The sequence below is a fragment of the Nerophis lumbriciformis genome, linkage group LG22, assembly GCF_033978685.3.
Source record: "Nerophis lumbriciformis linkage group LG22, RoL_Nlum_v2.1, whole genome shotgun sequence".
NCBI lineage: Eukaryota > Metazoa > Chordata > Actinopteri > Syngnathiformes > Syngnathidae > Nerophis > Nerophis lumbriciformis.
In genome coordinates, this window is record NC_084569.2 from 16,870,844 (window position 1) to 16,895,602 (window position 24,759).

The 24,759-nt window shown below is 40.4% G+C and overlaps 1 long non-coding RNA gene across 1 annotated transcript in view; it reads left to right on the forward strand.

Moving 5' to 3' along the window:
* Nucleotides 1-24,759, forward strand: part of LOC133615072 (uncharacterized) — a 178,052-nt gene that overhangs the window by 113,899 nt on the left and 39,394 nt on the right. Inside the window, exon 2 of the long non-coding RNA XR_009816678.1 lies at nucleotides 18,399-18,454. This is a non-coding gene — a long non-coding RNA (uncharacterized lncRNA). The remainder of the gene's footprint in view (nucleotides 1-18,398; nucleotides 18,455-24,759) is intronic.

Consider the following 24,759-nt stretch of genomic DNA (forward strand, 5'->3'; position numbering starts at 1 on the left):
TCAGCAGACTAAATTAGGAGCCTTTGTTTGTTTGCTTAATACTAAAAGACAAGTCGTCTTGTATGTTCACTATTTTATTTAAAGACTTAACTGCAATAAGAAACATATGCTTAATGTACCTTAACATCTTTTTGTTAAAATAAAGCCAATAATGCAATTTTTTGTGGACCCCTTTTATTTAGAAAAGTACCGAAAAGTATCAAAATAATTTTAGTACCGGTACCAAAATATTGGTATGGTTACAACTAGAGATGTAATCGATATTATCGGCCGATAAATGCTTTAAAATGTAATATCGGAAATTATCGGTATAGTTTTTTTTTTTGTTTTTTTTTAATTAAATCAACATGAAAAACACAAGACACACTTACAATTAGTGCACCAACCCAAAAAAACTCCCTCACACTCATTCACACAAAAGGGTTGTTTCTTTCTGTTATTAATATTCTGGTTCCTACATTATATATCAATGTATATCAATACAGTCTGCAAGGGATACAGTCCGTAAGCACACATGATTGTGCGTGCTGCTGGTCCACTAATAGTACTAACCTTTAACAGTTCATTTTACTCATTTTCATTAATTACTAGTTTCTATGTAACTGTTTGTATATGGTTTTACTTGCTTTTTTATTCAAGAAAATGTTTTTAATTTATTTATCTTATTTATTTATTTTTATTTTTTTTAAAAAGGACCTTATCTTCACCATACCTGGTTGTCCAAATTAGGCATAATAATGTGTTAATTCCACAACTGTATATATCGGTTGATATCGGTATCAGTAATTAAAGAGTTGGACAATATCGGAATATCGGCAAAAAGCCATTAGCGGACATCCCTAATTACAACACTAGTGTGTGACTATGAGTGCTTCACATGACTGCTTTGTAAACATTAGATCACATCATGGGAATGTGATTGCATGTAATTTTGTAACAACTGATGACGTAGTTCTGGTTTATTCATAAAGTCAGCTTAGTGATGGAGTGTTTTCTTCGATACTGTTTGAGAATGGGATTTGTGATTTGACATTACTGATGACAACTCCTGATTAGACTTTGTTTGTCCTCCTTGCGTCACAGTTTTGGAAGAATGTCTTGTCATGCTGACGAGGAAGTGCAATTTATTTTTTCACCCCCTCCAACTCCGATTCGTCGTCCATGCATCGGCTTCGGACCGAACACCTGCCGGCGGGGGACGCGTATTCCTCTCCGCCGCCGCGGGTTTACGGGTTTTTCGAGGGCGGCGTGGGAAGTTCGGTGCACTTCCCGACCCCACGCGCCACCGCGGCGCATCCACCCTCGTCACGTGACAATGGAATCCTCCGGGTCTTTTGTTTTAAACCTCCATGCCACTCGTGAAGTTGAGAGCGACTTTGCATACTATAGAATGATGGCTCCCTTGGCATTTTGCCTCCCTATTCTCCTCGTCTCCCAAACAGGATTTGCGAGGAGCGCTCCCCCCTCTTTGCATCTTTTAAATCACTTCAAGCGCCACTGAAGCCTTTTTTTCGCGGGCACCCATCTAATGGCATCAGAGGGCTTGGAAACATCAAGATAATCTACCCCCCCCACCCGCTTTTTTTATGTTTAAGGCCAAAACAAAAGGCGGGCCTAGTGAAGCGCATTTCGGCTGGTGGGCTGAATAGAGGGGCCCCTTTCATGCCTGTTTATGAGCACCCCTCTTGAAAAACACACATACAAATCACATCCAGTTCTCCCAAGGGCTCCTCTGATACGGGGGTGATGGGGCAGAGGGTGGGATTCTCACCCTGCCTCTCTCTCTCTCTCCCCCTCTCTCTGTTCCACACTTGATGGATTTTCACCCCCCGAACTTTACTGTCGGATCCATCGGTTTGTTGTCAAAGCCACATGTTATGTAAGAGCAAGTTTGAAAAGCGTCATTAAAAATGGTATGAATAGATGTAAACACACCAATGCGATTGGTTGGGGTAAACTTAGGGGTTCTTATGAGGAATGTGTTGATTAGAGATGTCCGATAATGGCTTTTTTTGCAGATATTCCGATATTGTCCAACTCTTAATTACCGATATCAACCGATATCGATGTATACAGTCGTGGAATTAACACATTATTATGCCTAATTTTGTTGTGATGCCCCGCTGGATGCATTAAACAATGTAACAAGGTTTTCCAAAAATAAATCAACTCAAGTTATGGGAAAAAAAATGCCAATATTTATTATTGAAGTCACAAAGTGCATTATTTTTTTTTTAACATGCCTCAAAACAGCAGCTTGGAATTTGGGACATGCTCTCCCTGAGAGAGCATGAGGAGGTTGAGGTGGGCGGGGGCAAGGTTTTTGGGGGGTGTAGGGGATAACGGGGGGTGTATATTGTAGCGTCCCGGAAGAGTTAGTACTTCAAGGGGTTCTGGGTATTTGTTCTGTTGTGTTACGGTGCGGATGTTCTCCCGAAATGTGTTTGTCATTCTTGTTTGGTGTGGGTTCACAGTGTGGCGCATATTTGTAACAGTGTTAAAGTTGTTTATACGGCCACCCACAGCGTGACCTGTATGGCTGTTGACCAAGTATGCTTGCATTCACTTGTCTTTTTTTTCCTAAGCTTTGAACTAGAGATGTTTGATAATGGCTTTTTTGCCGATATCCGATATTGTCCAACTCTTAATTACCGATTCCGATATCAACCGATACTGATATATTTCAGTCGTGGAATTAACACATTATTATGCCTAATTTTGTTGTGATGCCCCGCTGGATGCATTAAACAATGTAACAAGGTTTTCCAAAATAAATCAACTCAAGTTATGGAAAAAAATGCCAACATGGCACTGCCATATTTACTATTGAAGTCACAAAGCGCATTATTTTTTTTTAACATGCCTCAAAACAGCAGCTTGGAATTTGGGACATGCTCTCCCTGAGAGAGCATGAGGAGGTTGAGGTGGGGGCGTGGGTTAGGGGGTGTATATTGTAGCGTCCCAGAAGAGTTAGTGCTGCAAGGGGTCCTGGGTATTTGTTCTGTTGTGTTTATGTTGTGTTACGGTGCGGATGTTCTCCCGAAATGTGTTTTGTCATTCTTGTTTGGTGTGGGTTCACAGTGTGGCGCATATTTGTAACAGTGTTAAAGTTGTTTATACGGCCACCCTCAGTGTGACCTGTATGGCTGTTGACCAAGTATACTCGCATTCACTTGTGTGTGTGAAAAGCCAAAGATATTATGTTACTGGGCCGGCACGCAAATGCAGTGCCTTTGAGGTTTATTGGCGCTCTGTACTTCTCACTACGTCCGTCTACACAGCGGCGTTTTTAAAAAGTCATACATTTTACTTTTTGAAACCGATACCGATAATTTTGAAACCGATACCGATAATTTCCGATGTTACATTGTAAAGCATTTATCGGCCGATAATATCGGCAGTCCGATATTATCGGACATCCCTACTTTTAAGCTACATTTAAACCGGTGTGGGTGGAACTGGGGGGTAAAGTTTCTTGCCCAAGGACACGACAACAGTGACAGGGAATCGAACCTGGAACCCTCAAGTTGGCATGGCCACTCTACCAACCGAGCGACGCCGCACCGAGGAAGGCTTAGATAGGAATAGGAAGTAAATCTGAGCTCTGGAGGACGACAATTGTGCCGTTTGAGCAATACAGCGTTGACATTGTTACACTTTGCTGTTTCTGCTTCGTCAACACAAGAAAATAACCTACATTTTGATTTGACGGTTGACATACTCATTTTGAGAAATTAAATGGCGAAAATGATGCAGCTTGGAATTTGGGACATGGTCTCCCTGAGAGAGCATGAAGAGGTTGGGGTGGGCGGGGTTCAGGTAGCGAGGGGGGTGTATATTGTAGCGTCCCGGAAGAGTTAGTGCTGCAAGGGGTTCTGGGTTACGTTGTGTTTATGTTGTGTTACGGTGCGGATGTTCTCCCGAAATGTGTTTTGTTATTCTTGTTTGGTGTGGGTTCACAGTGTGGCGCTTATTTGTAACAGTGTTGAAGTTGTTTATATGGCCACCCTCAGTGTGACCTGTATGGCTGTTGACCAACAATGCCTTGCATTAACTTGTGAATGTGAAAAGCCGTAGATATTATGTGACTGGGCCGGCACGCAAATGCAGTGCCTTTGAGGTTTATTGGCGCTCTGTACTTCTCCCTACGTCCGTGTACACAGCGGCGTTTTAAAAAGTCATACATTTTACTTTTTGAACCCGATACCGATAATTTCCGATATTACATTTTAAAACATTTATCGGCCGATAACATCGGCAGTCCGATATTATCGGACATCTCTAGTGTTGATCCATGGGTTACCGATTTTCGTGAAGAAGTATATGATCGCCAACTGGTTCATTGTTATCATTTTTTGGTATCATATTTGTATACCGTATTTTCCGGACTATAGAGCGCACCGCATTAAAGGAGTCATATTATTATTACACTAGTGTGCCATAGGTTTGTACGGTATACCGGTATTAGTATAGTACCGCGATACTAATGAATCATTTTCCGTACGATACCGTCTCTGAAAAGTACCGGTCCCACATGTATTAATCACTTATTCTTCTGTTGTTTACTTTACTTTACTTTACATTAGTTTTGGATGATACCACACATTTGGGTATCAATCCGATACCAAGTAGTTACAGGATCATACGTTTGTCATATTCAAAGTCCTCATGTGTCCAGGGACATATTTCCTGAATTTATAAACATAATATACATTAAAAAAAAGATGTTGTAATGTCAAAAAATATTGGACTCGCGGACCGGTACTTTTCAGAGGCGGTATAGTACCGAATATGATTCATTAGTATCGCGGTACTATAATAATACCAGTATATCGTACAACCCTACTGCACACAATTGCGTATATATTGCCTATGTCATCACAGCGTCCGGTTTTGGGAGTGCAAGTTATTTTTTTTGCGGTCAAATTTTCGGTGGCTCACTAGTCAATAGTGCAATATATATCTATTGTTGCTGTATCGACCTGCTGGTGTTAATACTTTATGTTTGTGTGGTTTTGATGTTCATTCTCCCATGACCACGAACACGGAGAATGAAGAAGCTCCAGGTGAGAGAGACAAACGTGTGCACGGGAGAGAATATATGTTTGAATTGGCATTAAAAGTTAAAAAGAGAGTCAAACTTTGTGTGACTTCCTCTGGAGGCTGCAGTACATTATAGTACCTTCATTTGTTATTTTTAAGGTGTGGTGTCGTTTATTTTGCTGTGGCCGTGCGCTACGATCATATACAGTGCAGGCCGAAAATTCGGACAAACCTTCTCATTCAATGGGTTTTCTTTATTTTCATAACATTGTAGATTGTCACGGAAAGCATCAAAATTATGAATGAACACATGTGGAGTTATGTACTTAACAAAAAAAGTTAAATAACTGAAAACATGTTTTACTCGCTTAAATAAAAAAGACAATATAACATGCATCCATAAACGTGGACGCATGTGAAAAAGTGCAATATATTTATCTGTACAGTAATCTATTTATTTATTTATATATATTTGTTTATTTTATATATATATATTTATATTTATTTATTTATTTATATATGCACCTTATTGCTTTTTTTATCCTGCACTACCATGAGCTTATGTAACGAAATGTCGTTCTTATCTGTGCTGTAAAGTTCAAATTTGAATGACAATAAAAAGGAAGTCTAAGTCTAACATGTTTTATATTCTAGTTTCTTCAAAATAGCCACCCTTTGCTCTGATTACTGCTTTGCACACTCACGGCATTCTCTCGATGAGCTTCAAGCATACCTGCGAAGTGAAAACCATTTCAAGCGATGACCTCTTGAAGCTCATCGAGAGAATGCCAAGAGTGTGCGGAAAAAGTAATCATAGCAAAGGGTGGTTATTTTGAAGGAACTAGAATATAAAACATATTTTCAGTTATTTCACCTTTTTTTTTGTTAAGTACATAACTCCACATGTGTTCATTCATAGTTTTGATGCCTTCAGTCATGAAAATAAAGAAAAACACACTGAATGAGAAGGTGTGTCCAAACTTTTGATCTGTATCGTACATTGAGGGGAAACCCTGGTATTATTGTTGTTATTGATATTGTTTAATTGTGTTTATAATAAGATATATAAGGCAATCGAATGAGCTATTTTTAAGAAATGTTTGCATATTAAAAACTTCAACAGTTAGGCAATAGGCAAGTCTATTTATTCACCCAATTTCATGTTTTATGAATTGTTTTGCTGAATAACAAAATAAAACCTTCAAAGGCAAGTACTGTATAAGAAAGTTCAAGTGAACAAGTTTTTAATGTGCAAAGGCAATTTAAAAACTCTACACTTCAAAGTATAGCGCATCTTGGATCGTTTCAAGGATCGTTTCAGTTAGTCTTCATTTATTTCTACTCAGATTGACGTCAACATTGAGAAAAAGGAAGTGTTTTCGCCACGTCCATACAGGCGATAATTGTAGGTTGTCGAGCTGAAGCAAACGGCGAGTCATCCCGCCAACGACGATGCCGATCATCCCGTTTGCTACCTTTTTTCCACTTGGTCGTCACATCTCGTTCGACAGGTAGGGTTTGACGGACAAGCAGGAATGCGGGCCGAGGGATTTGTTCTGGAATGGCGGCCCATTCTTTGGGTGTTCTTAAGCAAACAGAGCGGCGCTATGTCCTGTTTTTTGCGGCTTTGGCTCGTCACTGTTCAAACTTTCAAACCTGCTGCTCCCCGAGAGCACACGTGAGAGAGTAAACAATGTTCTAATGCCTCGACCTTCCGCCTAACGTAATGCACACATATGCACACACCTTTTTACTCAATCAGTCAGGCCTTGCAAAACAGATAAAAAGCTTTGTTATTGTACAGAACCCAAAACCAGTGAAGATGGCACGTTGTGTAATGTGTAAATAAAAACAGATTACAATAATTTGCAAATCCTTTTCAACTTATTTTCAATTGAATAGACTGCAAAGTAGAGATGTCCGATAACGGCTTTTTTGCCGATATTCCGATATTGTCCAACTCTTAATTACCGATTCCAATCTCAACCGATACCAATATATACAGTCGTGGAATGAACACATTATTATGCCTAATTTTGTTGTGATGCCCCGCTGGATGCATTAAACAATGTAACAAGGTTTTCCAAAATAAATCAACTCAAGTTATGGGAAAAAATGCCAACATGGCACTGCCATATTCATTATTGAAGTTACAAAGTGCATTCTTTTTTTTTAGCATGCCTCAAAACAGCAGCTTGGAATTTGGGACATGCTCTCCCTGAGAGAGCATGAGGAGGTTGAGGTGGGGTGGGGTTCGGGTAGCGGGGGGTGTATATTGTAGTGTCCCGGAAGAGTTAGTGCTGCAAGGGGTTCTGGGTATTTGTTCTGTTGTGTTTATGTTGTGTTACGGTGCGGATGTTCTCCCGAAATGTGTTTGTCATTCTTGTTTGGTGTGGGTTCACAGCGTGGCGCATATTTGTAACAGTGTTAAAGTTGTTTATACGGCCACCCTCAGTGTGACCTGCATGGCTGTTGACCAAGTATGGCTTGCATTCACTTGTGAGTGTCAAAAGCCGTAGATATTATGTGACTGGGCTGGCTCACAAAGGCGCTCTGTACGTCTCCCTACGTCCGTGTACACAGCGGCGCTTTAAAAAGTCATACATTTTACTTTTTGAAACCGATACCGATAATTTCCGATATTACATTTTAAAGCATTTATCGGCCGATAATATCGGCGGTCCGATATTATCGGACATCTCTACTGCAATGACAATATATTTAATGTTCCAACTGGAAGACTGTTACTTCTGGGATATAGCTCAGTCTAAACAGAAGGGCAATGCAGCACCTGCAGCACTTGCAGTGAGCAAATTCGTCCAAAAGTTGGCGCTATAGCACAAACAATAACACACCTTTTCAGTGTGTTTTTTTTTACATTATGGCCGGCCGTCAGTGAGGACAAATGCCTTAATTAATTGCACCATTTTATAAGCCGCAGGGTTCAAAGTAGAGATCCATCCATCCATCCATTTTCTACCGCTTATTCCCTTTTGGGGTCGCGGGGGGCCGCTGGAGCCTATCCCAGCTACAATTGGGCAGAAGGCGGTGTACACCCTGGACAAGTCGCCACCTCATCGCAGGGCCAACACAGCTAGACAGACAACATTTCAAAGTAGAGATGTCCGATAATATCAGACTGCCGATATTATCGGCCGATAAATGCTTTAAAATGTAATATCGGAAATTATCGGTATCGGTTTCAAAAAGTAAAATTTATGACTTTTTAAAACGCCGCTGTGTACACAGACGTAGTGAGGCGTACAGAGCGCTAATAAACCTTAAACTTAGACTTAGACTTCCTTTTTTTTGTCATTCAAATTTGAACTTTACAGCACAGATAAGAACAACATTTCGTTACATTAGCTCATGGTAGGCGATGTCTTTGCGTGCCGGCCCAATCACATAATATCTACGGCTTTTCACACACACAATTGAATGCAATGCGTACTTGGTCAACAGCCATACAGGTCACACTGAGGGTGGCCGTATAAACAACTTTAACACTGTTACAAATATGCGCCACACTGTGAACCCACACCAAACAAGAATGACAAACACATTTGGGGAGAACATCCGCACCGTAACACAACATAAACACAACAGAACAAATACCCAGAACCCCTTGCAGCACTAACTCTTCTGGGACGCTAGAATATACACCCCCTATACCGCCCCCACCTCAACCTCCTCATGCTCTCTCAGGGAGAGCATGTCCCAAATTCCAAGCTGCTGTTTTGAGGCATGTTAGAAAAATATAATGCGCTTTGTAACTTCAATAATAAATATGGCAGTGCCATGTTGGCATTTTTTTTCCATAACTTGAGTTGATTTATTTTGGTAAACCTTGTTACATTGTTTAATGCATCCAGCGGGGCATCACAACAAAATTAGGCATAATATTGTGTTAATTCTACGACTGAAATATATCAGTATCGGTTGATATCGGAATCGGTAATTAAGAGTTGGACAATATCGGATATCGGCAAAAAAGCCATTATCAAACATCTCTATTTCAAAGCTTAGGGAAAAAAGTAGCGGCCTATAGTGTGTACCCCCGCCTTCCGCCCGAATGCAGCTGGGATAGGTTCCTGCACCCCTCACGACCCCAAGAGGGACAAGCGGTAGAAAATGGATGGATGGTGTCTGCTACAAAAAGAATCCACAAAGTCCCAGTGACACCACCGCAGCAAAAAGTGGTGAAAACCTGAAAAACAACCAAATATTTTGCTGCAGTCTTTCTCCCCTCGAGGGTATTTTAATAAGATCTTCGCATTTTCCACAATAAAATCCTGCTTCTGAATGAAAATACAACCAAAACACATAAGGTAATATGACATGTCCTCCAGTCTACTGTAGTTGACGTCAACAGGCTGATGCAGGCGCGCCTACTTTTTGGAGCTAAGAGTGGGCGTTCTAATAATGTGCTGAAACTCCACAGAAAACAAGCCTAAAATCACTATTGTGTCTATTTTGGGGGGATTTTTGCATGCACACATCATTTTTAGGTCCAAAACTATGAAATAAGTGCCGATGATGTCATCATGACAGGGGCTCTTTCTGCAGCCAGGATGATGGTTGTACTGCTTTGCCACGTCCTGAGAAGTGTATTTTGTGGTTGTGTGGCGGTGTAACGAAAAGCACTTGTGGAGTTATTCCTTGGAAATGTTGGCTCGGTTGAAGTCTCATGAGATATGCGGGAGTCCTACGTGATTTCCTGCATGAGTTTGGTTCAACCTTAAAGGGCTTGAAAGTGTGATCTGGAAATGCAATGCATTGTGGATCTTACTGGCGGTATTATGTGAATAGTTATGTATGTGAGATTTCTTACATTTTGTATTTTTTAAAACATTTGAAAAAGCATTAAAAAAAAAAGAAAAAAATCACATTGTCATTATGGGGTGTTGTTTTTAGATTTTTGAGGACAAAAATGAATGTATTCCATTTTGGAATAAGACTGTAAGATAACAAAATGTGGAAGAAGTGATTTGCTGTGAGTACTTTTTGTATACACCAGGGGTCCCCAAACTTTTTGCCTCGGGGGCCGCATTGGGTTAAAGGAATTTGGCCAGGGGCCGGGCTATATATATATATATATATATATATATATATATATATATATATATATATATATATATTAGGGCTGCAACAACTAATAGATTAAATCGATTAAAATCGATTATAAAAATAGTTGGCGATTCGTTGGATCTATGCTATGTGCATGCGCTAAGGCTACGTTTTTTTTGTGTTTTTTTTTTTTTTTAACCTTTATTTATAAACTGAAACATTTACAAACAGCTGAGAAACAATAATCAAAATAATAGGGGTGGAACGGTACGTGTACTTGTATCGAACCGTTTCGGTACGAAGGTTTCGTTTCGGTGCGGAAGTGTGCCGAACGAGTTTCCACACGGAAAAAAAAATATATATATATATATATATATATTCTAAAATCCAGCTCGTGGCTAGTCCAAGAAAAAAAAAAAAATATATATATATATATATATATATATATATATATATATATATATATATGTATATACATATATATATATATATATATATATATATATATATATATATATATATATATATATATATATATATATATATATATATATATTTCTTTTTTCTTTTTTTTTTTTTCTTTTTTCTTGGACTGCCTACGAGCTGGATTTTAGAAACTGGCGGGCCGTAGTTTGAGGACCACTGGGATAGATTAAAAAATTTATATATACAGTTGTATATACATATATATATATATACTGTATATATATATATATATTTTTTTTTTATTTATTTTTTATTTATTTTTTTTTTTTCTCCCCCTTTTACTCTGGACTACCCGCGGGCCGGATTTCGGACGCTGACGGGACGTATCTGGCCCGAGAGCCATAGTTTGGGACCCCCGGGATAGATTTAAAAAATGCTAATTAGAAAAAAATAATGTATTTATTTTAGTTTTTAGTTTTTACTCAGGACTAATCGCAAGACGTATTTTGGATGCTGGCGGGCCGTAGTTTGAGAACCCCTGGGATAGATAAAAAAATATATATAAAAAAAAATAAAATAAATCTTATTTTATTCATTTTTTTACTTGGGACTACCCGCGGGCCGTATATGACCAGCGGGCCGTAGTTTAGGGACCCCTGAGATAGATAAATAAATATATAATTTGAAAAAATATATATATATTTTTTTACTCTGGACTACATGTGGGCCAGATTTTGGACGCTGGTGGGCCGTATCAGGCCTGCGCCCGTAGTTTGGAGACCACTGGGATACACTGTGAATAAAACTGCCCACATAATGTAGCATGCTGATTAGAGGGTCAAAAAGTGGCTTGAAAATGGACCAAAAAACGACCATTACATGTAATGTCAAAATTGTTGTTAAATTCCAAATTGACTTTAAACTTCGAGGTTGAATTCATTTGGAGACTGTCCTCCCTGGAAGCCGGCATGCAGTGGACATTTTTTGATCTATGTTTTGTGTCAGAGGTACACATTCTAGGAAAAACACACGCCTTGTTTTGCAGAATGCAAATGTCCACTGCAGAGGCTCTCTGTGGATATCCTTTTTTTTAAGGGAGGTGTAAAATTAATTGAAGTGAATGCTATTTAGGACTTTTTTTAGCTTGGTATGCGCTTTACTGAGTAACATTCTAAGAAACATAAAGTTTAGTTTTTTATTTAATAGAAAGAATTTGGCTTAAAATGTTATCTTGCTGGCCTTTCAGCAGAGCGTTGTTGCTCCCCCTCCCCTCATATCCATGAGTAGTGCGTGCTATTTGTCATAATTAGGCAACACTTGGGTGCCCCTGTAGAGGGATTGTGTGTCGGCCTAATTGAAGGCCACGTGTGGGTCAAACGCACACAAAAAAATGGCCAGGGTTCTGTGAGAAAGTTTCATGAATATTTAATCCCAGCAAACTATATTAAATTAGCACCGTGTCTCCTGTGTACCGTGGGACCAAATTAACCGCTGATATAATTACAATACATAATATTAATAATGCAAGTACGCCCTTTCAAATGCAATGAACTTGTATTTTGTCGTATATTTCAACATTGTAATTGGAATATAAACTTTTAAATCTCTAAGTCAAATTAAAACAAACAAATGATACAATGAAAATATACTCTTTGTTAGCAAAATTTTGCACTTTTTACCAACTTCATTTTCATTTATCGTTTGGTTATTCGACTTATTGAATATAGGCCCAGGCCTAGTATCAACCATGTAATACTATTGTACAAACCCAGTTTCCATATGAGTTGGGAAATTGTGTTAGATGTAAATATAAACGGAATACAATGATTTGCAAATCATTTTCAACCCATATTCAGTTGAATATGCTACAAAGACAACATATTTGATGTTCAAACTGATAAACATTTTTTTTTTGGAAAATAATCATTAACTTTAGAATTTGATGCCAGCAAGTTGGGAAAAGTGGCAATAAATACTGATAAAGTTGAGGAATGCTCATCAAACACTTATTTGGAACATCTCACAGGTGAACACGCAAATTGGGAACAGGTGGGTGCCATGATTGGGTATAAAAGTAGATTCCATGAAATGCTCAGTCATTCACAAACAAGGATGGGGCGAGGGTCACCACTTTGTCAACAAATGGGTGAGCAAATTGTTGAACAGTTTAAGAAAAACCTTTCTCAACCAGCTATTGCAAGGAATTTAGGGATTTCACCATCTACGGTCCGTAATATCAACAAAGGGTTCAGAGAATCTGGAGAAATCACTGCACGTAAGCAGCTAAGCCCGTGACCTTCGATCCCTCAGGCTGTACTGCATCAACAAGCGACATCAGTGTGTAAAAGATATCACCACATGGGCTCAGGAACACTTCAGAAACCCACTGTCAGTAACTACAGTTGGTCGCTACATTTGTAAGTGCAAGTTAAAACTTTCCTATGCAAGGCGAAAACCGTTTATCAACAACACCCAGAAACGCCGTCGGCTTCGCTGGGCCTGAGCTCATCTAAGATGGACTGATACAAAGTGGAAAAGTGTTCTGTGTTCGGACGAGTCCACTTTTCAAATTGTTTTTGGAAACTGTGGACGTTGTGTCCTCCGTACCAAAGAGGAAAAGAACCATCCGGAATGTTATAGGCGCAAAGTTGAAAAGCCAGCATCTGTGATGGTATGGGGGTGTATTAGTGCCCAAGACATGGGTAACTTACACATCTCTGAAGGCGCCATTAATGCTGAAAGGTACATACAGGTTTTGGAGCAACATATGTTGCCATCCAAGCAACATTACCATGGACGCCCCTGCTTATTTCAGAAAAACAATGCCAATCCACGTGTTACAACAGTGTGGCTTCATAGTAAAAGAGTGTGGGTAGACTGTAGTCCAGACCTGTCTCCCATTGAAAATGTGTGGCGCATTGTAAAGCGTAAAATACCACAACGGAGACCCCCGGACTGTTGAACAACTTAAGCTGTACATCAAGGAAGAATTGGATAGAATTCCACCTGAAAAGCTTCAAAAATGTGTCTCCTCAGTTCCTAAATGTTTACTGAGTGTTGTTAAAAGGAAAGGCCATGTAACACAGTGGTAAAAATGCCCCTGTGCCAACTTTTTTTGCAATGTGTTGCTGCCATTAGATTCTAAGTTAATGATTATTTGCAACAACAAAAAAGAAATGTCTCAGTTCGAACGTTAAGTATCTTGTTTTTGCAGTTTATTCAATTGAAAATAAGTTGAAAAGGATTTGCAAATCATTGAATTCTGTTTTTATTTACAAATAACACAACGTGCCAACTTTACTGGTTTTGGGGTTTTGTACAAGGATAAATAAATTCAGTAGACAAGAGATGTATTTTTTGGTTGACCTGCAACATCATCATTGGTTTGAGAAATGCTGTATTCGTATGTCTTTGTCATTACCACACACACACACACACACACACACACACACACACACACACACACACACACACACACACACGGAGTTAGGCCTGCATATGTTTACACTAGTGTCATCCCGTCAGGGAGATGAGGCGAGATGATGAGCTGTCAGTCAGATAGTCAAAGTATAAGAAGAAAAAACAAAAGCGGAGATGGGAGGGAATGCATCCGCCCTGCTGGCTACACCTGCCCGCGCTCTCCTGAGGCGATATCTCGGGTGCGTAATCCCCGACATCACCCGTGTTTACGCTTGTGTTTTTTAGATACGTGCATGCTTTAGAGCTGACATCCCAATTCTGCTTCACTCGTTGTTCAGCCTGGCCCGGGGGGCATCCTCTTCAGACCTCCACACACACGCCTACCATGCAGTCCAGCCAGTAGATGGTGCTGTTTTTTGCCTTTTTTCCCAACATATTTAATATAAGGAAATTATGACTTTATGTTAAAATACACATCCTAGAAGTGTTAGGCAGTAATTCCTACTAACTCTTTCCAGAAGCAAGGCTTGTTGTCCATGCAGCCTTATGGGCGTGACTTCTTTGTGTCAATTTTCATATACCGGTACACGTATGATCATGCCTGTTGATTCTGCCCAGCAACTAGGGTTGTACGGTATACCGGTATTAGTATAGTACCGCAATACTAATAAATCATATTCGATACTATACCGCCTCTGAAAAGTACCGGTCCGCCATTGGTGGATCTACACCTAACTAACATCCACTGTAATGATACCAAGTACAGGAGCATATCTAGTCGATACTACTATGACTACGTCAATATTTTTTGGCATCACAACATCTTCTTTCGTTTTTTAAAGGAAATATGTCCCTGGACACATGAGGACTTTGAATATCACCAATGTATGATCCTGTAACGACTTGGTATCGGATTGATACCCAAATGTGTGGTGTCATCCAAAACTAATGTAAAGTATGAAACAACAGAAGAATAAGTGATTATTACATTTTAACAGAAGTGTAGATAGAACATGTTAAAAGAGAAAGTAAGCAGATATTAACAGTAAATGAACAAGTAGATTAATAATTTATTTTCTACCACTTGTCCTTAATAATGTTGAGTAAATAATAGAATGAATAATGACACAATATGTTACTGCATATGTCAGCAGCTAAATTGGGAGCCTTTTGTTTGTTTACCGTATTTTTCGGACTATAAGTCGCAGTAGTTTTTCAAAGTTTGCGACTTATACACAGGAGCGACTTATGTGTGAAATTATTAACACATTACCGGAAAATATCAAATAATATTATTTAGTTCATTCACGTAAGAGACTAGACGTATAAGATTTCATGGGATTTAGCGATTGGTTAAGAACCCCTGGCCTAAAATGATGTAAAGGTGTTATTTTATGTCTGTAGGGCTCTCCTAATGTTGAAAAACGTACTCCGAAGGTTGTAAACGTGTTTATATGCCCAAGTTATGAAAATATTCAGTTTATAATTAATGATTCCTATTACGTGAAAATTGGTTTACCGCATTAATGTCAAGAACCAAGTACCAACAATAAACAATTGTATAGTTAATATTATTTGTAGTTTATTCTTTCCATTGTTCTGTGGTTAGTATTTCATCATGAATGACATTGCCATTACCGCTGAGGTCAGTTAAGTCGGTGAGCGCACCTTTGATTGTGGTAAAAACGCTAAATTTAGACTTCACATCAAACACAAAACGTGACACACCTTTTCGAGAAGTGACTGGTAACGCCCGCTCTTCTTATGGTTTTTATTTCCTTCCACATGTTTTTCTGTCGTCACAATTTTGGGCTTGCAAGAATTGCTGGGCGTTTTCCCCGACTCCGAAAGGAAGAGCAGGCTTGGCCGGTGTTTATGATCTCTGACGTGAGTAACACTGGAGAAGCAGTAGCAGGTCTGCTCCGTCGCTAGCACTCCCTACAAATTGTGGCCAGAGAAGTCTGATGGCCAAGTGGATGATGGTTTTGGTCTCCACTTTTTAGGGGAATACCGAGTTGTGACTGTGCATAAAGTTAAAAGCAAAAACGGTTCCTGTCGTCTGAGTCCGTTTAGTGGAGCTCCGTGACGTGAAATTGATGAAATCCAGTCTTGGCTTGTCTATTATTTCTGTCTGGGACCAGTTATTGCCAGGCAGTGTAAAGTCAGCCTTGTGGGTTCTATCATTCTGGTCTCACATTACATGCTCCAAAACAACTGAAGAGTTCATCCGACAATATGTAAACGTTTGTAATTGTATGTAAACGTAAACTCTAACCTACTCAGTGGCCTAGTGGTTAGAGTGTCCGCCCTGAGATCGGTAGGTTGTGAGTTCAAACCCTGACCGAGTCATACCAAAGACTATGAAATTGGGACCCGTTACCTCCCTGCTTGGCACTCAGCAAAATTGGGGGTTAAATCACCAAAAATGATTCCCGGGCGCAGCCACCGTTGCTGCCCACTGCTCCCCTCACCTCCCAGGGGGTGATCAAGGCAAATCATTGTATTCTGTTTTTAACTATGATTTACACAACGTGCCAACTTCACTGGTTTTGGGTTTTGTATTTTCATTATACTCTCATCATATCATGACAATTTTCTTAAGATATTAAAAACCTTATTTCATTTATTTACACTATTTGATTTCCTATTATGCAGCTCATTTTTATTTGACAGTTATTGAAATATCTTGTGTGACATCATGCACAAAAGTGCACTTTATTTGTTTCAAACTATTGTAGCGCATACTTGCCAACCCTCCCGATTTTTCTGGGAGACTCCCGAATTTCAGTGCCCCTCCCGAAAATCTCCCGGGGCAACAATTCTCCCGAATTTCTCCCGATTTTCACCCGGACAACAATATTAAGGGTGTGCCGTGATGGCACTACCTTTAGCGTCCTCTACAACCTGTCGACGCGTCCGCTTTATCACCATACAAACAGCGTGCCGGCCCAGTGACATGTTGTATGTGTCACGACAGGGACTATGGCGAGGTTTGTTCTCCCGAGGTGCAAAAGATTTGGACCATACATGGCGTGAAGGGGAGTACATGATTTATTTAAACACTATAATTACAAAAAAAAAGGATCAAACAAAAGGCGCGCACAAGGGGGAAGTACAAAACTTGACTATAAACACAAAACTTGCATAAAGGCAGAAACTATGAACAATTAAACAAAACTTGCAAACTATGGCATGAATAAAGAAAACTTACTTGGACGAGAAAACGACATGAAAAAAAAGCAGCAAGGGTCATAAGGGTGTGTGGAGAGTGTGCAGAAGCATAAATGCGGGATGTCGCCAGAAAGACTAACTGAAAACAATGAACTTAAATACTACAGACATGATTAACGAAAACAGGTGCGTGACTCAAAACGTGAAACAGGTGCGTGACGTGACAGGTGAAAACTAATGGGTTGCTATGGTGACAAACAAGAGTGCACAATGAGTCCAAACGTGAAACAGGTGAAACTAATGGGTAACCATGGAAACAAGACAACGGAGTGAAAAGCCAGAAACTAAAGAGTCCAATAACTAAACAAAACAAAACATGACTAATACAAAACATGGTCACACAGACATGACAGTATGCGGCTTCTGCATACACACGAAAGTGACTGCAAGACATACTTGATCAATGGCCATACAGGTCACACGGAGGGTGGCCGTATAAACAACTTTAACACTGTTACAAATGTGCGCCACACTGTGAACCCACACCAAACAAGAATGACAAACACATTTCGGGAGAACATCCGCACCGTAACACAACAGAACAAATACCCAGAATCCCTTGCATCCTTAACTCTTCCGGGCTACAATATACACCCCCGCTACCACCTCAATCCCCCCCCCCCCCCCCCCCCCCCAATCTCCCGAATTCGAAGGTCTCAAGGTTGGCAAGTATGTTGTAGTGGCGTTCTGTACAAAAAGTGCACTTTAATTTAGTGTTGTTTTGATACGTCATCTTAGTGACATCATGCACAAAAGTGCACTCATAGCTTGTTTTAAAATGTCTCTAACAATCTTGCACTTTCTGTTTTGAAATGACATGAATGTTTGTGCCACCGCTTAATAACTGTTTAATAAATACACTTTTGGTCAATTGACTTAGTTGTGATTTCCCTCTCTGCATGAAAGTTTAAAATGAGCATATATTAAATGCAGTATGAAGAAGAATGTTTTAATGTAGACACATAGAATCATCATACTGCTGTGATTATATGCATCAGGTGTTCATTCAAGGCTAAGGAAACATATCGAGATATATATCGTGTCTTGTGACATGGCCTAAAAATATCGAGATATTAAAAAAAGGCCATATCGCCCAGCCCTAGTACTAAGTTACTTTTACTTTCTCGCTTTACTTGTCTAAATGACAAGTACAGACACTGTTACCCTGATACTCAGTGTGTGATGCTATATTGTCTCCTTTATTTCCACAGTGCAAGACTCCCAAATTCCAAGAGTGAGCTGTTAATCGTCGCCACAGATCCGACTGGTGAGTACGTCTCCAAAAAGCCACTGCGGATGATCTCAGTGCATTTATACTGTCTCCTCCTTGATGCGCCTCGCCATAAAACTCGTGCTGAATAACTAGCTGTCATCAGGAGGCGTCACGTCTTTATAACCTCGGTTTTAAAGTGGTAGTTTGGAACGCTGGTGGATATTTGCCAAAGTGTGTATCCCTGCTCGAGGGTTCAAACTATAGTCCCGAAAGCATGGATTTGAATTTTTAAAAAAAAGCTATGTTAGTCACGTTTAATGTACTGTATCATACAGTACTCAGTGGTCTTGGCCACTCTCCCATATGACCCCCTGGCCCCAGCTGGGCCACCCTCTATCACGCAGTGTGTGCCTGTCAGCCATGTCACCCTGGGGTGATGCCCCCCTCTCAGCCCCTTTTGCAGGCCCTATTGACTCGACAGAACTGCGTGTTTGCCCAATCATTCGGGAGCCGGATACAGGGATGAATTGTTAACTACAGCAGGTCACCCTCTGCCCCTTCTGCCAATCCCACCCCCGTCGCCCCCGCCCCCATCCTCCTCCGTCTCCACCCCACCGACATGCTGTTGACTCATCTCCATGGCGATGGGGCAGGAATTTCTGTTTTCTCCCATGTTGTCCGCTGCCAGCATTACCCCGTCCTCTTTCTCCGCTCCGTCTTCTGGTGATCTTCCACCTCAGAGCCTCCCATCAAAAGACGACCGGAGGAAGTCACATGACCAGGAAGTGCCCAGGGCGCGCCCCACTGGGTAAAGTGACGGTGTCGGGAAACGAGGCATGCGGTTTATGTTGTTGTTTGCTTGTCGGTAGCAGCGGTCAAAGGCGGAATTTACATATTTTTAAATATTTTTTGAGGGTTTTATTCTGATACCGATCGTCCATGAGTGAGATCGGCCGATACCAATACTGATACAAATCACATATTTTAACTGTAAATGTTTAAATGTACAAACCCCGTTTCCATATGAGTTGAGAAATTGTGTTAGATGTAAATATAAACAGAATACAATGATTTGCAAATCATTTTCAACCCATATTCAGTTGAATATGCTACAAACACAACATATTTGATGTTCAAACTGATAAACTTTTTTTTTTTTTTGCAAATAATCATTAACTTTAGAATTTGATGCCAGCAACACGCGACAAAGAAGTTGGGAAAGGTGGCAATAAATACTGATAAGGTTGAGGAATGCTCATCAAACACTTATTTGGAACATCCCACAGGTGAACAGGCAAATTGGGAACAGGTGGGTGCCATGATTGGGTATAAAAGTAGATTCCATGAAATGCTAAGTCATTCACAAACAAGGATGGGGCGAGGGTCACCACTTTGTCAACAAATGCGTGAGCAAATTGTTGAAAAGTTTAAGAAAAACCTTTCTCAACCAGCTATTGCAAGGAATTTAGGGATTTCACCATCTACGGTCCGTAATATCATCAAAGGGTTCAGATAATCTGGAGAAATCACTGCACGTAAGCAGCTAAGCCCGCGACCTTCGATCCCTCAGGCTGTACTGCATCAACAAGCGACATCAGTGTGTAAAGGATATCACCACATGGGCTCAGGAACACTTCAGAAACCCACTGTCAGTAACTACAGTTGGTCGCTACATATGTAAGTGCAAGTTAAAACTCTCCTATGCAAGGCGAAAACCGTTTATCAACAACACCCAGAAACGCCGTCGGCTTCGCTGGGCCTGAGCTCATCTAAGATGGACTGATACAAAGTGGGAAAGTGTTCTGTGGTCTGACAAGTCCACATTTCAAATTGTTTTTGGAAACTGTGGACGTCGTGTCCTCCGGACCAAAGAGGAAAAGAACCATCCGGATTGTTATAGGCGCAAAGTTGAAAAGCCAGCATCTGTGATGGTATGGGGGTGTGTTAGTGCCCAAGACATGGGTAACTTACACATCTGTGAAGGCGCCATTAATGCTGAAAGGTACATACAGGTTTTGGAGCAACATATGTTGCCACCCAAGCAACGTTACCATGGACGCCCCTGCTTATTTCAGCAAGACAATGCCAAGCCACGTGTTACATCAACGTGGCTTCATAGTAAAAGAGTGCGGGTACTGGACTGGCCTGCCTGTAGTCCAGATCTGTCTCCCATTAAAAATGTTTGGCGCATTATGAAGCCTAAAATGCCACAACTGAGACCCCCGGACTGTTGAACAACTTAAGCTGTACATCAAGCAAGAATGGGAAAGAATTCCACCTGAGAAGCTTAAAAAATGTGTCTCCTCAGTTCCCAAACGTTTATTGAGTGTTGTTAAAAGGAAAGGCCATGTAACACAGTGGTGAACATGCCCTTTCCCAACTACTGTGGCATGTGTTGCAGCCATAAAATTCTAAGTTAATTATTATTTGCAAAAAAAAAATAACGTTTATGAGTTTGAACAACAAATATCTTGTCTTTGTAGTGCAATCAATTGAATATGGGTTGCAAAGGATTTGCAAATCATTGTATTCCGTTTATATTTACATCTAACACAATTTCCCAACTCATATGGAAACGGGGTTTGTATTTGTAGTGAGTGCTTTTGACGGTATAAACAATATACACAATATTCAAACATGTTCCTTATTCCCTTTTATTACATGCAATTGTTTGAGCAAAAAAAGTCGGTAACACTTTAGTATGGGGAGCATATTCACCATTAATTAGTTGCTTATTAACATGCATTAGTATGGGGAACATATTCTAATGAACAAAGACTTACTTTAGAGTTATTTGGACACTAGGGGAACATATAAGGGTTAGGGTTACTAATAAGTAATAATTCTGAGGTTATTGAGGGAAGACTCTTAGTTAATGGCTTACTGGTTGTATAATAAGGCCATACAGGATAAGGCATTAATAAGTACTTCATAATGACTAACTAAGAGCCAATATGTTACTAATTTGCATGTTAATAAGCATCTAATTAATGGTGAAATATGTTCCCCATACTAAAGTGTTACCAAAACGACATATTATCTGCCGTTTTGTGTCGCAATATTATGCAAAAGCAACTTTTCTTACCTTCCGGTACCTGCTGATCTGTATTTGGGATCTGCATAAATCCTGACAAATTGCGCGTGTTCGTCTTTGTAGTCACCGTAGTCGATAAGCTTATTATTAAGCTTAAGAGTCATCTTATTTAGTGCGAAAACATCCCCTCCTGCCCAGAAAGAAATATAGCTGTTGTTTCAAAACATACTTCCTTCCTGTGGAGAAGGCCTTATCTGTTTTGACACAACAGCTATATTTCCTTCTGTGCGGGAGGGGCTGTTTTCGCACTAAATACCAAAGACTATAAAAATGGGACCCATTACATCCCTGCTTGGCACTCAGCATCAAGGGTTGGAATTGGGGGTTAAATCACCAAAAATGATTCCCGGGCACGGCCACCGCTGCTGCCCACTGCTCCCCTCACCTCCCAGGGAGTGATCAAGGTTAATGGGTCAAATGCAGAGAATAATTTCGCCACACCTAGTGTGTGTGTGACAATCATTGGTACTTTAACTTTTTTAACTTGAACTTAAATAAACTGACTCTTTTTGTTTGAGTTTAGACCGCTTCTTGATGCTGCTATTGTCACATTGTAAGGGCTGGTCTCCTAAAGCTTCAGTAAAACTTGGCCAAGTACTATTCTGTCTCGGTGGTCCTTCTTACTCAAACATACACTATATTGCCAAAAGTATTTGGCCACCTACCTTTACTCACATATAAACTTGAAGTGCCATCCCATGGAATTGTCCAAAATGTTTTGGTATCCTGGAGCATTCAAAGTTCCTTTTAACGGGAACTAATGGACCTAGCCCAACTCCTGAAAAACAACCCCACGCCATAATTCCTCCTCCACCAAATTTCACACTCGGCACAATGCGGTCCGAAATGTACCGTTCTCCTGGCAACCTCGAAACCCAGACTCGTCCATCAGATTGCCAGATGGAAATGCGTGATTCATCAGTCCAGAGAAGGCGTCGCCACTGCTCTAGAGTCCAGTGGCAACGTGCTTTACACCACTGCATCCCACTCTTTGCATTGGACTTGGTGATGTATGGCTTAGATACTGCTGGTCGGCCATGGAAACCCATTCTATGAAGCTCTCTGCGTGCTGTACGTGGGCTAATTGGAAGGTCACATGAAGTTTGGAGCTCTGTAGCAACTGACTGTGCAGAAAGTCTTTGCACTATGCGCTTCAGCATCCGCTGACCCCTCCCTGTCAGTTTACGTGGCCTACCACTTGGTGGCCGAGTTGCTGTTGTTCCCAAACTCTTCACTTTTCTTAAAATAAAGTTGATTTTGGATTCTTTAGGAGCGAGGAAATTTCCCGACTGGTTTTGTTGCACAAGTGGCATCCTATGACAGTTCCACGCTGGAAATCACTGAGAGCGGCCCGTTCTTTCGCAAATGTTTGTAGAAACAGTCTCCAGGCCTAAGTGCTTGATTTTATACACCGGGCCTAGTGATTAGGACACCTGATTCTCATCATTTGGATGGGTGGCCAAATATTCTTTGGCAATATAGTGTATATGTCATCCAAAAGAACTTGGGCTTGACCAGTGTGTTTTATTCCCCGAGAGGAAGACTGGTCAAGCGCAACAGTCATTAAGTCATTACTGTATTTTTCGGAGTATAAGTCGCTCCGGAGTATAACTCGCACCTGCCGAAAATGCATAATAAAGAAGGAAAAAAACATATATTTAAGTCGCACTGGAGTATAAGTCGCATTTTTGGGGGAAATTTATTTGATAAAACCCAACACCAAGAATAGACATTTGAAAGGCAATTTAAAATAAATAAAGAATAGTGAACAACAGGCTGAATAAGTGTACGTTATATGACGCATAAATAACCAACTGAGAACGTGCCTGGTATGTTAACGTAACATATTATGGTAAGAGTCATTCAAATAACTATAACATATAGAACATGCTATACGTTTACCAAACAATCTGTCTCTCCTAATTGCTAAATCCTATGAAATCGTATACATCTAGTCTTTTACGTGAATGAGCTAAATAATATTATTTGATATTTTACGGTAATGTGTTAATAATTTCACACATAACTCGCTCCCGAGTATAAGTCGCACCCCCGGCAAAACTATGAAAAAAACTGCGACTTATAGTCCGAAAAATACGGTAATCATTTTCCGCACAACCCATAGGGTGCGCAAAAAAACATGTTTTACAGTGTACTGTATTTGATCCATGTCTATTTTTGACAGTCAAGTTGAACATGATTTAAACGTAACTGTGAATACTTTAAAGGGGAACATTATCACAATTTCAGAATTGTTAAAACCATTAAAAATCAGTTCCCAGTGGCTTATTATATTTTTCGAAGTTTTTTTCAAAATTTTACCCATCACGTAATATCCCTAAAAAAAGCTTCAAAGTGCCTGATTTTAACCATCGTTATAAACACCCGTCCATTTTCCTGTGACGTCACATAGTGATGCCAACACAAACAAACATGGCGGAAAGAACAGCAAGCTATAGCAACATTAGCTCGGATTCAGACTCGGATTTCAGCGGCTTAAGCGATTCAAAAGATTACGAATGTATTGAAACGGATGGTTGTAGTGTGGAGGCAGGTAGCGAAAACGAAATTGAAGAAGAAACTGAAGCTATTGAGCCATATCGGTTTGAACCGTATGCAAGCGAAACCGACGAAAACGACACGACAGCCAGCGACACGGGAGAAAGCGAGGCAAAATTCGGCGATCGCCTTCTAACCAACGATTGGTATGTGTTTGTTTGGCATTAAAGGAAACTAACAACTATGAACTAGGTTTACAGCATATGAAATACATTTGGCAACAACATGCACTTTGAGAGTGCAGACAGCCCAATTTTCATCAATTAATATATTCTGTAGACATACCCTCATGTCAGCAGGCCAGGGAAGCTAGGGTCGATATTCTTCTCTTGACGGTGTGAGCCAAGACATCCAGGGGGTTTAGCTCGCTCGTCTGCGGGAAAAAACTGCCGCCATTGCTTGCCGTGCTACAGAGGTCCTTTGTCCCTGAATTGCTCACACACTCCGGCAGATTCAATGGGGGTCTGGCGGCAGATTTCTTTGACTTTATCGTTGGAAATGCATCTGCTTTGAGTGTCGCAGGATATCCACACATTCTTGCCATCTCTGTCGTAGCATAGCTTTCGTCGGTAAAGTGTGCGGAACAAACATCCAATTTCTTGCCACTTTCGCATCTTTGGGCCACTGGTGCAACTTGAATCCGTCCCTGTTCGTGTTGTTACACCCTCCGATAACACACCGACGAGACATGATGTCTCCAAGGTAC